Source organism: Hipposideros armiger, unplaced genomic scaffold (assembly GCF_001890085.2).
Source record: "Hipposideros armiger isolate ML-2016 unplaced genomic scaffold, ASM189008v1 scaffold_234, whole genome shotgun sequence".
In the NCBI taxonomy this organism is placed as follows: domain Eukaryota; kingdom Metazoa; phylum Chordata; class Mammalia; order Chiroptera; family Hipposideridae; genus Hipposideros; species Hipposideros armiger.
Window position 1 is genome coordinate 461,128 of NW_017731584.1, and position 11,437 is coordinate 472,564.

The 11,437-nt window shown below is 39.4% G+C and overlaps 1 protein-coding gene across 7 annotated transcripts in view; it reads left to right on the forward strand.

Moving 5' to 3' along the window:
- Positions 1–11,437, forward strand: part of ANKRD6 (ankyrin repeat domain 6) — a 197,505-nt gene that overhangs the window by 37,228 nt on the left and 148,840 nt on the right. The window lies entirely within an intron of this gene.

Genomic DNA, 11,437 nt, shown 5'->3' on the forward strand with positions numbered 1-11,437 from the left:
AAAAAAAATTTAACAATGTAAGGGGGACATCTTTCCAAGTTAGTTAATATTAATCCTTATGGTTACTGTAAGCGGCTGTAAAGTATCCCATTGAATAAAAACTATTTATCTTACCACTTTTTGATGAGCATGCCCATTCTTTCCTGTATTTTTCTGCTTGTATAACTAACACTATAGTTGTATTGGTTAGGGTTCTCCAGAGAAACAGAATCAATAAGAGATACACACACACACACACACACACACACACACACACACCCTCTTATAAGGAATTGGCTGACGTTATTGTAGAGGCTGAGAAGCCTGGTGATCTGCAAGGTCTGAGACCCTAGAGAGCTGATGGTGCAAGTTCCAGTTTGAGTTTGAAGGCAGGAGATGACGGACGTCCCAGCTGGACGACTCTCAGGCAGAGAGCAGATTTTTTCTTGCTCAGCCTTTTGTTCTATTCAAACCTTCACCTGATTGGGTGGTGAGGCCTGCCCACACTGGGGAGAGCAATCTGCTTTACTCAGTCTACTGATTCAGATGTTTATCTTATCCAGAAATATCCTCACAGACACACCTAGAATAATATTTAACCAAATATCTGGGTACCCTGTTGCACAGTTCAGTTGATACATAAAAATAACCATGACAGTAATGAACATCTTTTTATAGCTCTCCTTAAATGCTCCCCTCTCCCCGTTAACTCTAGGATAAATTCCTGGATGTGAAATTGCTGGAACAAATATATGCGTATTCTAAGTGCTGTTATTGCTCAGTTGCCCATCAGAAAGGTAAAGTTGCATAGCACAGTGAAAGCTCGGCCTCTCTGACTCCATCTTGTTCGATTCTGCCTTCAGGCTACTAGCTTCTTCTTAGTCTTGCATATAGACATGCTAATCATTAGAGGAATTCTGCTTTCAGCTTGAGTTTTACAAAAATAGCCCCTCACCAAAATAGCCCCTCACCAGAAGGCGGCTCTCCCTAGAAAGAGATAACATTTCAGATAAGAGTTGTCCAACAGAAATATAATGTGAGCCACATATGTAACTTAAAATTTTCTAGGTAGCCACATTAAACACATTAAAAGCAACAAGTGAAATTAATTGTAAGTATGTATTTTATTTTATCCAATATATCTGAAGTATTATCCTGTCAATATGCAGCGCTAGCAACACTTAAATACTTACTAACCACTCGTGGCCAGTGGCTACTGATAGCACAGTTCTAGAATGGAAGCTCCGTTGATGGCAGGAATTTGTGTGGGTCTTGTAACTTGAAATGCTTGGTGCACAGCAGGCACTTCATAAGTTTCTTTGAAACAATGAATGATTCAGTTTTATAGTGATTCTGTAGCCAATAATCCGTATATTCAATATAATCTCAATCAAAGCACAAGAATTTTTTATTTATTTATTTATTTTTAAAGATTTTATTGGGGAATTGGGGGAGGGGAACAGCACAGGGGAATTGGGGGAAGGGGAACAGACAAGTTGCTGTTGTTTTGTTCTTCAGTCTAGTTGTGGAGGACGTTGTTTCACTGGCCCAAGTTGGCACCATCATTGCGCTCTTCCCAGGTGAGGCAGATCAGTCGCCAGCCTCTGGATGGCTGCTCACGGCAGCTGCTGGCCGCTCACGCTGGCTGCTGGCTACACATGGTAGCCCATGGCAACCCACTGCCACAGGGACTGCAGCCTACGCTGTCGCCGGCGACTCACGGCAGCCCAGCTCCAGGTCAAGCTGTTGTTCAGCATCTTAGCTGTCAAGGGCAGTGTCACTGGCCCTCATATGTGGGATCTGAACCGGGGCTCTCTGGTGTCCCAAGCCAGCTCTTAACCAACGCGCCACTCGTCCGGCCCAGCACGAGAATTTTTTAACTTAAGGAAAAGATTTTAAAGATCATCTGGTGGTGTATTCAAAGATCATCTATTTTAGTATTCATTTTGTAAATGGCCACCATATTAGTTTGCTAGGGCTGCTGTAACAGAGTACCACAAACTGGGTGGTTTCAATAACAGAAATGTATTGTTTCATAGTTCTGCAGGCTAGAAGTCCAAGACCAAGGTATCAGCAGGCGTGGTTCCTTTTGAGGGCTGTGAGGGAAAGTCTTTTCTATGCCTCTCTTCTGGCTTCTGGTGGCTTGCTGGCAGTCTTTGGCATTCCTGGTTTTATAGGTGAATTAGCCTGTTTTTTGCCTTTATCTTCATGTGACATTCTCACTGTGTGTCTATCTCTGTGTCCCCTTTTAACAAGGACACCAGTCATGTTGGGTTAATTGAACTACATCTGCCCAGATCTTATTTCCAAATTAGGTCACATCCTGAGATACTGGGGCTTAGGACTTCAGCATATCTTTTGGGGGGGACACAATTCAACCCTTAACAGCAACCTTTTAAGCTCCCTAGTTGTTTCAAATAGTTTGTTTTTCTTGAGTTTTTGACGTTTACAATATATAAATTCTATTAATGATAGGCTATTTTCCTCCTCTGTCAAATCTGTACCTTGAATTTTGCTCTTTTGTTTAGTTTCATTTTACTTTTATGTCCATGAAAGATCTGACTACTCATATTATTTCTATTTTTCATGGCCTGGGTCTTTCCCACCCACTGAAACCACTCTGCCTGGGCCACTAATCATGGACCTGGGTTGTGGCGACCTTATCATTCTCGTTGGCAGAACTTCTGTCTTATCCTGAATAATAAACTTATCTTACATGTAGAGAATTAGATTAAAAAGATGGGAGAACAAGTTGTGAAATTTACAGTTAAATGATCTTTTGAAGAATCCTCATAAATGGCTGTTGAATGATCAGAGAGGAGTTGATCCTTACAATGATTGTCTTCTGACTTATCAGTAAGCCTTCAGTAGCTTCACAGTGCCTTTAAAACAAAACAATCTTTTTATTATGAAAAACTTTAAACAGAAATGAAAATAGACAAAATAGTATAATGAACCCTCACGTATCTGTAACCCAATTTCAATAGTTACGGTCAATAATAAATAATGGTCAATTTTATTTCATCTATATCTGCAAACACTGTCTCCCCCCCATATTATTTTGAAGTAAATCCCAGCCATTGAATTATTTGATCTGTAACTATTTCACTATGTAGCCCTAAAAGATAAGGACTTATTAAAATAACCACATTACCATTATCACACCTAAAAAATAATGATTCTTTAATAACATCAAATATAGTTAGTGTTCAAATTTCCAATATCTAGAAGATTTTGAAAATATTTTGTTTTGAATAAGGATTCAAATAAGGTCCACATATTGAATTGGTCAATGTGACTCTGAAAGCTCTTTTTATTGTTACCTGCTTGTTCATTCTCTCCCTCTCTCTCTCTCTCTACTTGTGAGCTATATTTTGATGAAACCAGGTTCTTTGTCTTATAGAGCTTTATACCATTTAGATTTTGCTGGTTGTATCCTTGTGGTGTCATTTAACATGTTTTTATGTCTCCAGTACTTCATGTAAATTGATAGTTGGGTCTAAAAGCTTGGTCATGTTCAGGTTCAGTTTATTTTGACATGACTACTTCATAAATGGTGGTGTGTTCCTTTATTAGGAGGCACGCACTGGCTGATTGTTTCTCTCTCTTTTTTTTTAGCAGCCATTGATGTTTAATGTCTAGATCTGTAATCCATTGGGTATTGTTAAATGAATATTCTGATTGTATCATTCCTTCTTTCTCTATTAGCTGAAATGTAAAGAGAAACTTTATCTCATTTACTGTTTGGTTACTAGTGGTACAGTTTGTAATAGGCCGGGCAGGAGAAATCTTAATTCTTTTCTTTGTAAATTAGTTTTTATAGGAACTTTCTTATAGTAAAATTAGTTTCACCCGAGAGTCTATTGCAGAACACAGTGCCTATTGGAATAGCTTCTTGGAAGACCTTTCTTTCAAGTAAATGTATGGAGGCTTGCACAGGATTCCATAGATAATGGATTAGCTAAGAGGTCATGTAGTTCCACCTGTTTTTTTCCAAGTGGTGAATATCCTTCTCCCCCTGCAGCCCTTTCTTCCTCCCTTTCATCTCCACATACATAAATATAAATGCATTTATGTATGTGTACACATTTATTACTTAAAATTCCACAACAACCTTCTATGATCAATTTCTAGGTAGCTGTGATCCTGCCCAGAGGTAGTGAATTCATTGTAGGGCCCTGAGGGGCTGGGAATGAGTGGTTACTGGAGGCTGTTGTGCCTCCCAGGTCTTGCCTCATCTTTGACAGTAGTTCTACTCCCTGGTGTATCTGTCAAAACTTGCTGGGTCCTTTACTGTGACCCCTCTAGGATAGCCTATGCCGGGTGTGTGAATACATCACCTGTGGATTCTTCTAAAAAACCCTGGCGTGATGGATGCTGATAACGCACCTGGCTCCAGGTTATGGAGTGGGGGGGCTGTATTGCTACCATCACCACAGTGTCTCACCAGGCCTCCCAATCTGTTGGTCTCCCTTTGGATGTGCTGTGAGAGGCTTCCGAGGCGAACCATGTCGTTTACCGCGGCCTGCCCCACTGTCTCCTGAAGAGCCCAGAGTCATTCAGTCCCCTGCTCCCATGTCTGCTGATTGCTCAGACCAACTGGCTGTGTCTGTCTCCACCCTGTGAGATAGAAGGTTCCCGCGCTCCCAGGTGCCTGGGGTCACACCCTGCGAGGAAAAGCCCCAGAGGAAGAGAGGCCATTGCCTGCTCACCGACCTCCCATCTGTCCCTGAAGTCACCAGTCTTATGTTGTGATCGTGTACTGCTTATGCTTCTTTGTATTTAAGAGTTTCTTTAAATAAGACATTATTAGATTTTTCCTCCTAACCTGGTATCCTAAATTTAAAACTTATGCACAGTCTAAGCTTTTCCTCCTTTACCTATATCTTTATTTATGTAATCATTGCTCTACGTCTAGAGAATTTATTAAAAAGCATATGTCTGTGACATCTTTTAAAACATTTTACTTAAAGATGTTGCTTCTTGGTTTTTTTCTTCCTTTTTAAATCTCATCTTTATTCTTATCCTTCTAGAATTGCCTAATTTTAAGTCTCACCAGAAAGTTTCTGTGTATAGTGTTTATTAACAAGTATAGTGATGTTATTTTGTTAAGTAACATCTCACATTACCAATGTGAATGGTATTTTTACAATTTTATTTTCTAAACAACTGTCAAACCAGTTAATGGTGAAACTTGAGGCTTAAAAATTGACAATTTAAAAGACTGGAGACCAAGGGGATGCAGGAGGTAGCGCTTATGTGTCAGACTTCTCCCAGGAGCTCATGGGTAACACTGCCCAACTCACCCAACGTCCTTTTATCTTTTTTCTTCACATCTCTAAAGATGTCGTTAGCTTCAGATGGAGAAAAAATGTGCAGAATGTACAGTGGTCCACAAATAAATATCATCAGATTTCATAAAGATATTTTCATTTGATGAACTCTTTCATAGCAATAACTTGTAGGGTTTTATCTCTTCTTTTTTATCTGAAAAAATTGCCCACTACAGTATTTCATTGAATATAGTCTAGAAATGAACCTAGGGCTAATTTCATTTTAGCTTGAATTATTTATGCTTTTCTTCTGGCTCCTTTACAGCCAGCACTGAGGAGATCTGACTTAACCTGTATTCTTTTTTTTTTTTTTTTAAATTGGGGAATTGGGGGAGGGGAACAGCCAAGTTGTTGTCCTTCAATCCTGGTTGTGAAGGGCACAGCAAGCTCAGCTCCAAGTCCAGTCGTGGAGCTCAGCTCAAGGTGCTGTGTTCAATTAGTTGCGATGGGGCGTAGCCACCATTCCATGTGGGAGTCGAACCAGCAGTCTTGCTGTTAAGAGCGCATGCTCTATCGACTGAGCCATCTGAGTGGCAGCTCAGCTCAAGGTACCGAGTTCAGTCTTAGTTGCTGGTGGGCATAGCCACAATTCCAAGTGGGAGTCGAACCGACAGCCTTGTTGTTAAGAGTACTGAGTGGCAGCTCAGCTCAAGGTACCGAGTTCAGTCTTAGTTGTGGGTGGGCATAGCCACAATTCCAAGCGGGAGTTGAACCGACAGCCTTGTTGTTAAGAGTACATGCTCTATGCCCTGAGCCACCCGGGCATCAGCTCAGCTCAAGGTGCCAAGCTCAGTCTTTAGTTGCGGATGGGCGTAGCCCACCATCTCTAACAGGCAACCTTGTTATTAGGAGCATGTGCTCTCACCAGCTGAGCCATCCTGCCACCTGTTGGCAGCTCAGTGGCAGCTCACCTTGGGCACAGCTCGCTGGCCCATGTGAGAATTGAACCAGTGACCCTGTTGCTCAGAGCTCGCACTCTTGAGCAAGCTCTTAACCAACTGAGCCACTTGGCCGGCCCTTAACCTGTCTTCTTAATCTGACAAGAATTTTTGTACTTTGAGTGAGCCATAGAGTCAGTGCAAAATGAGAAATTTATCTCATTTAGAAATTGTTAGCAACAATCACAAGCCTCTTTAGATGTATGGAAATACTCTTTGAGGAAACAAACCCCAGGAGCCCAACCTAAGATCTGGACATTGCTAATTTAAGTAAAAATTTTAGAGCTGTGCACCTATGGCTCTCATTCTATGACTATTTTCAAAGTAAGGGTTGCCATATTCTAGATGCTGTTTGTGAAGCTAGGAGCAAAAACGAGAACAATCTAAAACGTGTTTATTTCAATTGAATCTGTATGTTAGCATCTGTACCGGCATGCATATGATTGGAACATGTAGAGTTGAATCAGCACCCTTGTTTCTGCTGCCAGAAATAAAGACATCAAAGGAAATAGTAAACTGGGCACCAAGTCAAAGCTGCATGGGTTTTTCATTTAGTGGTTATTCTAGGTCTCTTTCCCGGCAGCTTTTCTAAATGAAACTGCCCCTCCCACAGCCCCCTTGGAGAAAGGGCCACCCCTACGTAGACTAGTTAGTTGCTTGTTCTTGTTACCTTTCCATTTGTATACGTGTGGAATTGTTTTTGTAAGATAGATTCCCAGAGATGGAAATGCTTAGTCAAAGGAAGTGAATATTTATAGGTTTAACAGACACTGCCATATTATGTCTAGAAACGTCGTACCCGTGTGCACTTCCACCAACAATGAAACTGAAACCAACCACTGAGTTGTAATGAACTACTTCGGAGTTGTTTGTGGGGAGCCAGACAGGCCTGACGTGCTGCTAGCCATTTTCTAGTCAAGAAATTTATTCTTGGAATGGTTATAAGCTGTTTTAGACAGTGTAAAACAATGTGCAGATATTCTTGGAGAAGAACATTTTCATAAAGACTTTTAAAATGAAAATACTGTATAGTTATATTAAAGAACCTTTTTAAAATGCATAATTCTACTCTTAATAAATTTTTGCCTTTGCAAATTACCATCTACATACGTGTATATATTTTACCAGTTATTAGTGTGTGTATTGTCATATTTTATTTTTTTCACAAAACTGTCTCATAAGCTGTTTCCTGTTTCTACATATCTTTCATAATGGTCATTTGAAAGCTGTATAATGTTGCATTTTGTTATTGTACCATAATTTGCTAATTTAATCCTTAGTATTGAATATTTAATATACAACCAAATACTTAAACTGCATGTTCCTAACTATCAAGGCTTGTTGGTTTGTTCTGGTTTTAAGAATAATGCAGTCATTATAAAAAAAAAATTAGAAAACACAACAAAATACGAAGACAAGCACACAACTCTTATAACCTCTGTTAATGAACTCTGTGAGCATTGATATATTTTCTCCCTATCGTTTTCTAATATTTTATTTTTTTGTTTTATAGCTTGCACCTATATTGTTTGTATAAAACATTCATTTCCATGTTTCTAAAACCTTTTAAATGATCATTTTTCTTTTTTTTTGAAAAGTGAGTTTTTTCTGACTGTAAAAGTCATTTGAAGTTGTTAACAGAAAATTGGGCAACAATACCAAACATTTATAATCTCATCACCCAGAGGCAAACACCATTAACATTTTGGTTTATTACCTTCACATTTTTTTCTTTAAAAAATATTTGAGATATTTATACCATCAGTGATTCTTAATTTGGGGGTGGTTGGTCATGGATCCTTTCAAAAAATCTTTAAAAATCCAAATTAGGAATTTTTGCTGGAGACCTATATATACCTAACTCCTTTTCTCTGCTAGACATTATAAAATAAGTATTTTCTTATCCTTGTGAACTCTCATAAATCTCTAAATTGTTAAGAGTTGAATTGTGCCCCCCTACTCCCCAATTCATAGGTGGAAGTCCTAACTCCCATAACCTCAGATTGTGGCCTCATTTGGAGACAAGGTCTCTATAGAGGTGATTAAGTTAAAATGAAGTCTTTAGGGTGAGCCCTAATCCATATGAGGGGTATCTTTATAAAAAGAGGAAATTTGGAGACAGATGTGCTAAGAGGAAAGATGCTGTGAAGAGATACAGATGGTCATTTACAAGTCAAGGAAAGAGGTGTGGAATGCATCTTTTTTTCATAGCTCTCAGAAGGAATCAACCCTGCTGACACTTTACTTCACACTCCTAGCCTCCAGAACTGCAAGACAATAAGTTTCTGTTGTTTAAGTCACCCAGTTTGTGGTACTTGGTTATAGAGCCCTAGAAAATAAATACAGTCATTATATAATCTTTACATAATATTCTATATAGTATTATACAATATATTACATAATATAGATGTTTGGATGAATATTTGCTTTGTACCAGGCACTGTGCTGGAGGTCGGGATTACTAAATCAATGAAGCCAACCAAGTTCCCTGCCTTTAAGATGCTTAGATTGGCACACACATATAGAACCCTGGGGTCAGGCTATGATGGGCGGTGCACCGGGCATCGTGGGAGCCCAGAGCTGGGCCGGGGGGAGGGCAGACTTCCGGGAGTACTACTAGAGCTGAGTGTGGAAGAACCAATAGGAACCTCCTTAATATTCTTTTGTTGACTAGTAGTTTGAACATCAGTTTCCTGTGGTTCGGGATTATTTCTTTAGAATAGATTCCCAATAATGTATTACTGAGACAAGAATGTGAACCTTAAAACATCATTTTTAAGGCAGTATAATATTCTACGAGATGGAAGTTTTCTGGTTTATTGATTCATCCTCTTTAGTTGGACAGAAGTGTCCCTGTTCTCTTTCCAGTGAGAGAACTGGAAATTATAATTATTTATAATTGTATAATAAAAATTATAAAAAATATAAAAAAATTATATTATTTATACTTTTGCTATTATACATAATGCTGTAGTGTACATCTTTTTGCATGAAGTTTATTTCATAATTAGAATTATTTCCTTAGTGATAGAGTTAGAAATAGAGTTCAGTATTAAAAAAGGTCAAACTGTTTTTCAGAAATGCTGGTTTATAGTCCCATTAATAATCAAGTGAAATTTATTAACAAATCAATTCGTTTTATTCTAGTCTTTTATATCAGTTGGGGTGTTTTAAAATACTTGAATATTTCCCTCTTTTGAAGACCGAACCTTTCCTAGAAAGTAAAGTGTCGATTTTTTTATGTTTGGGATGGAAGAACCCCTTCCTCCATCTGAAAAAAAACCTGCTTAAAGGACATTGCACCATCAGAGATTTGCCCTCACAACTTCTGTGCTGTTTCTAACTAGCAGATGTGTACATTGGCCTCTGTTTATACTCTCTTAGGTCTGAAATGTAACTATCCCAAAAAATCAGCCTTCCAAATGAGCTATTTCTGTTCTATCCTGAGCTGTTTTCAAAATGACTCCTGTAGTCTCCACTCTGCTAGACTCTAAATCCCACTTATGTTGACAGCATATCTGCTGTAATAGAGTAACAAAAGAACTGCAATCATGATGACACACTGGGAATACGGGTGCCTGAAAGAGGCAGGTCAGGAGTGAAAGGTATTCTGTCTCAGTGAGAGAAGGGTTTGCTGGCAAGCATTGTTCCTTTTCCTTTGTAGGGGAGGGGAAAATATCCCCCTTTCTCTCTTGGTTCTTCTGGCTGGTCTAATAATCAAATTGACCTGAGGCAGATTAACAAGAGAAAATAACCAGGTTTAATTCTGTAGGTATATTTTTTTCCCCCTAGCATTTTAAAAATAAAATGATGCTTAACCTTACAATAAATGAAATACAAAGTAAACAAAAATGAGATTTTTTGTTTTGCTATTAAGTTCTCAAAAATAAAAACATAAAAAGACTGATTATGTCCATGTTGGTGAACAGATAGGAAAATGGGCACTCCTTGTAGGATACTGGTGGGAGTATAAGTTGGTAAAATCTACGTGGAGGGTAATTTGTTAGTAATTACCAAAATTTTATATACATGTATCTTGTGCATTTCCTCTGCTGACTTTAGAAAAATAAGAATATCAGCAGCAGTTTTATAACAATGTCATGAGGTGTCGTGGTGGTGGTGGTGATGGTGGTGCTCATGGTGTCTTCTATATGAGGAGGCTTTGTACTCAGAACAGTGCCAGGGGGCAGTGTGGGTCAAAGCAAGTCTCGTGATTCTTTCACATTGGCAGAAAGATAAACTTTCCGGGGGAGGAAAGATTTTTACCCTTGCCCTTAGTGAGGTGTAAAGAGCCCCAGTCCTTGGTCACTCAAGGCCCCTGCAGACACATGCGGATGGCACTTCCTCGTTTCCTCTGCTTCTAAGTCCTAGACCAGCAGTGAGATTCTGCCCTATGAAATATTCATAAAATTCAATTGACCATAAAAACACTTTGTAAATGTAAGTGCTGTAAGTGATCCAAGTTATATCAGCAGCTTTTTGAGAAATGGAGATAGGAAAAGGAATTTAAGGGAATGGAGTCCAGGGAGCCAGCGCTGCCATTATGAAGCCATAATAAACGGGTCATGGGTCTGCATTTTGTAATTTCAGAAATGACTAATGCTTGGACTCTTTTTGAGCATTGTGAGAGTGGCCTCATCCCTATATAAATAAGTGTATATTACACAGATTATGGTCACTTTTAAAATCCATGTTTTTATTTCATAGTCATTTTGTTTCTGGCTCTAAAAATCCTGAGGATCTGTACTCAAGGTGGTCTTCTAGCATCAAGATGCTGAGGAAGTCATTGAAGTGGGGGTGGGGGGATGGAAAAGAGCCTCTGTCAGCACCTTCTGTGCAGCACCCTCCCCCTGCCCCCCCCCCAACAACCCCTCCAGGGGCCTGCGGGGAAAGCTCCCTTGCCCACTGATTCACAGGGGCCAGAGTTTTTCATTGTTAGGAAAATTTCCTGAGCTTATGCAGATGCTGTTTCCATCCAACTGTCAATCCTTTGTTCTGCTGTCTGGAGCCCCCAGAATGTATCTGTTCTTTGTACCCTCATGTATTGAGGATGGCCACTCTTCCCCCGCACCCTGCTCAAATCATTTCTTCTTCATAGGACAGGATTCCTAGAATTTTTGCTCTCCTAGTTAGTTACTCATTCTTCTCCGTAGAACAGTGTGCAGACCATCTATTCCTCCTCCCGCC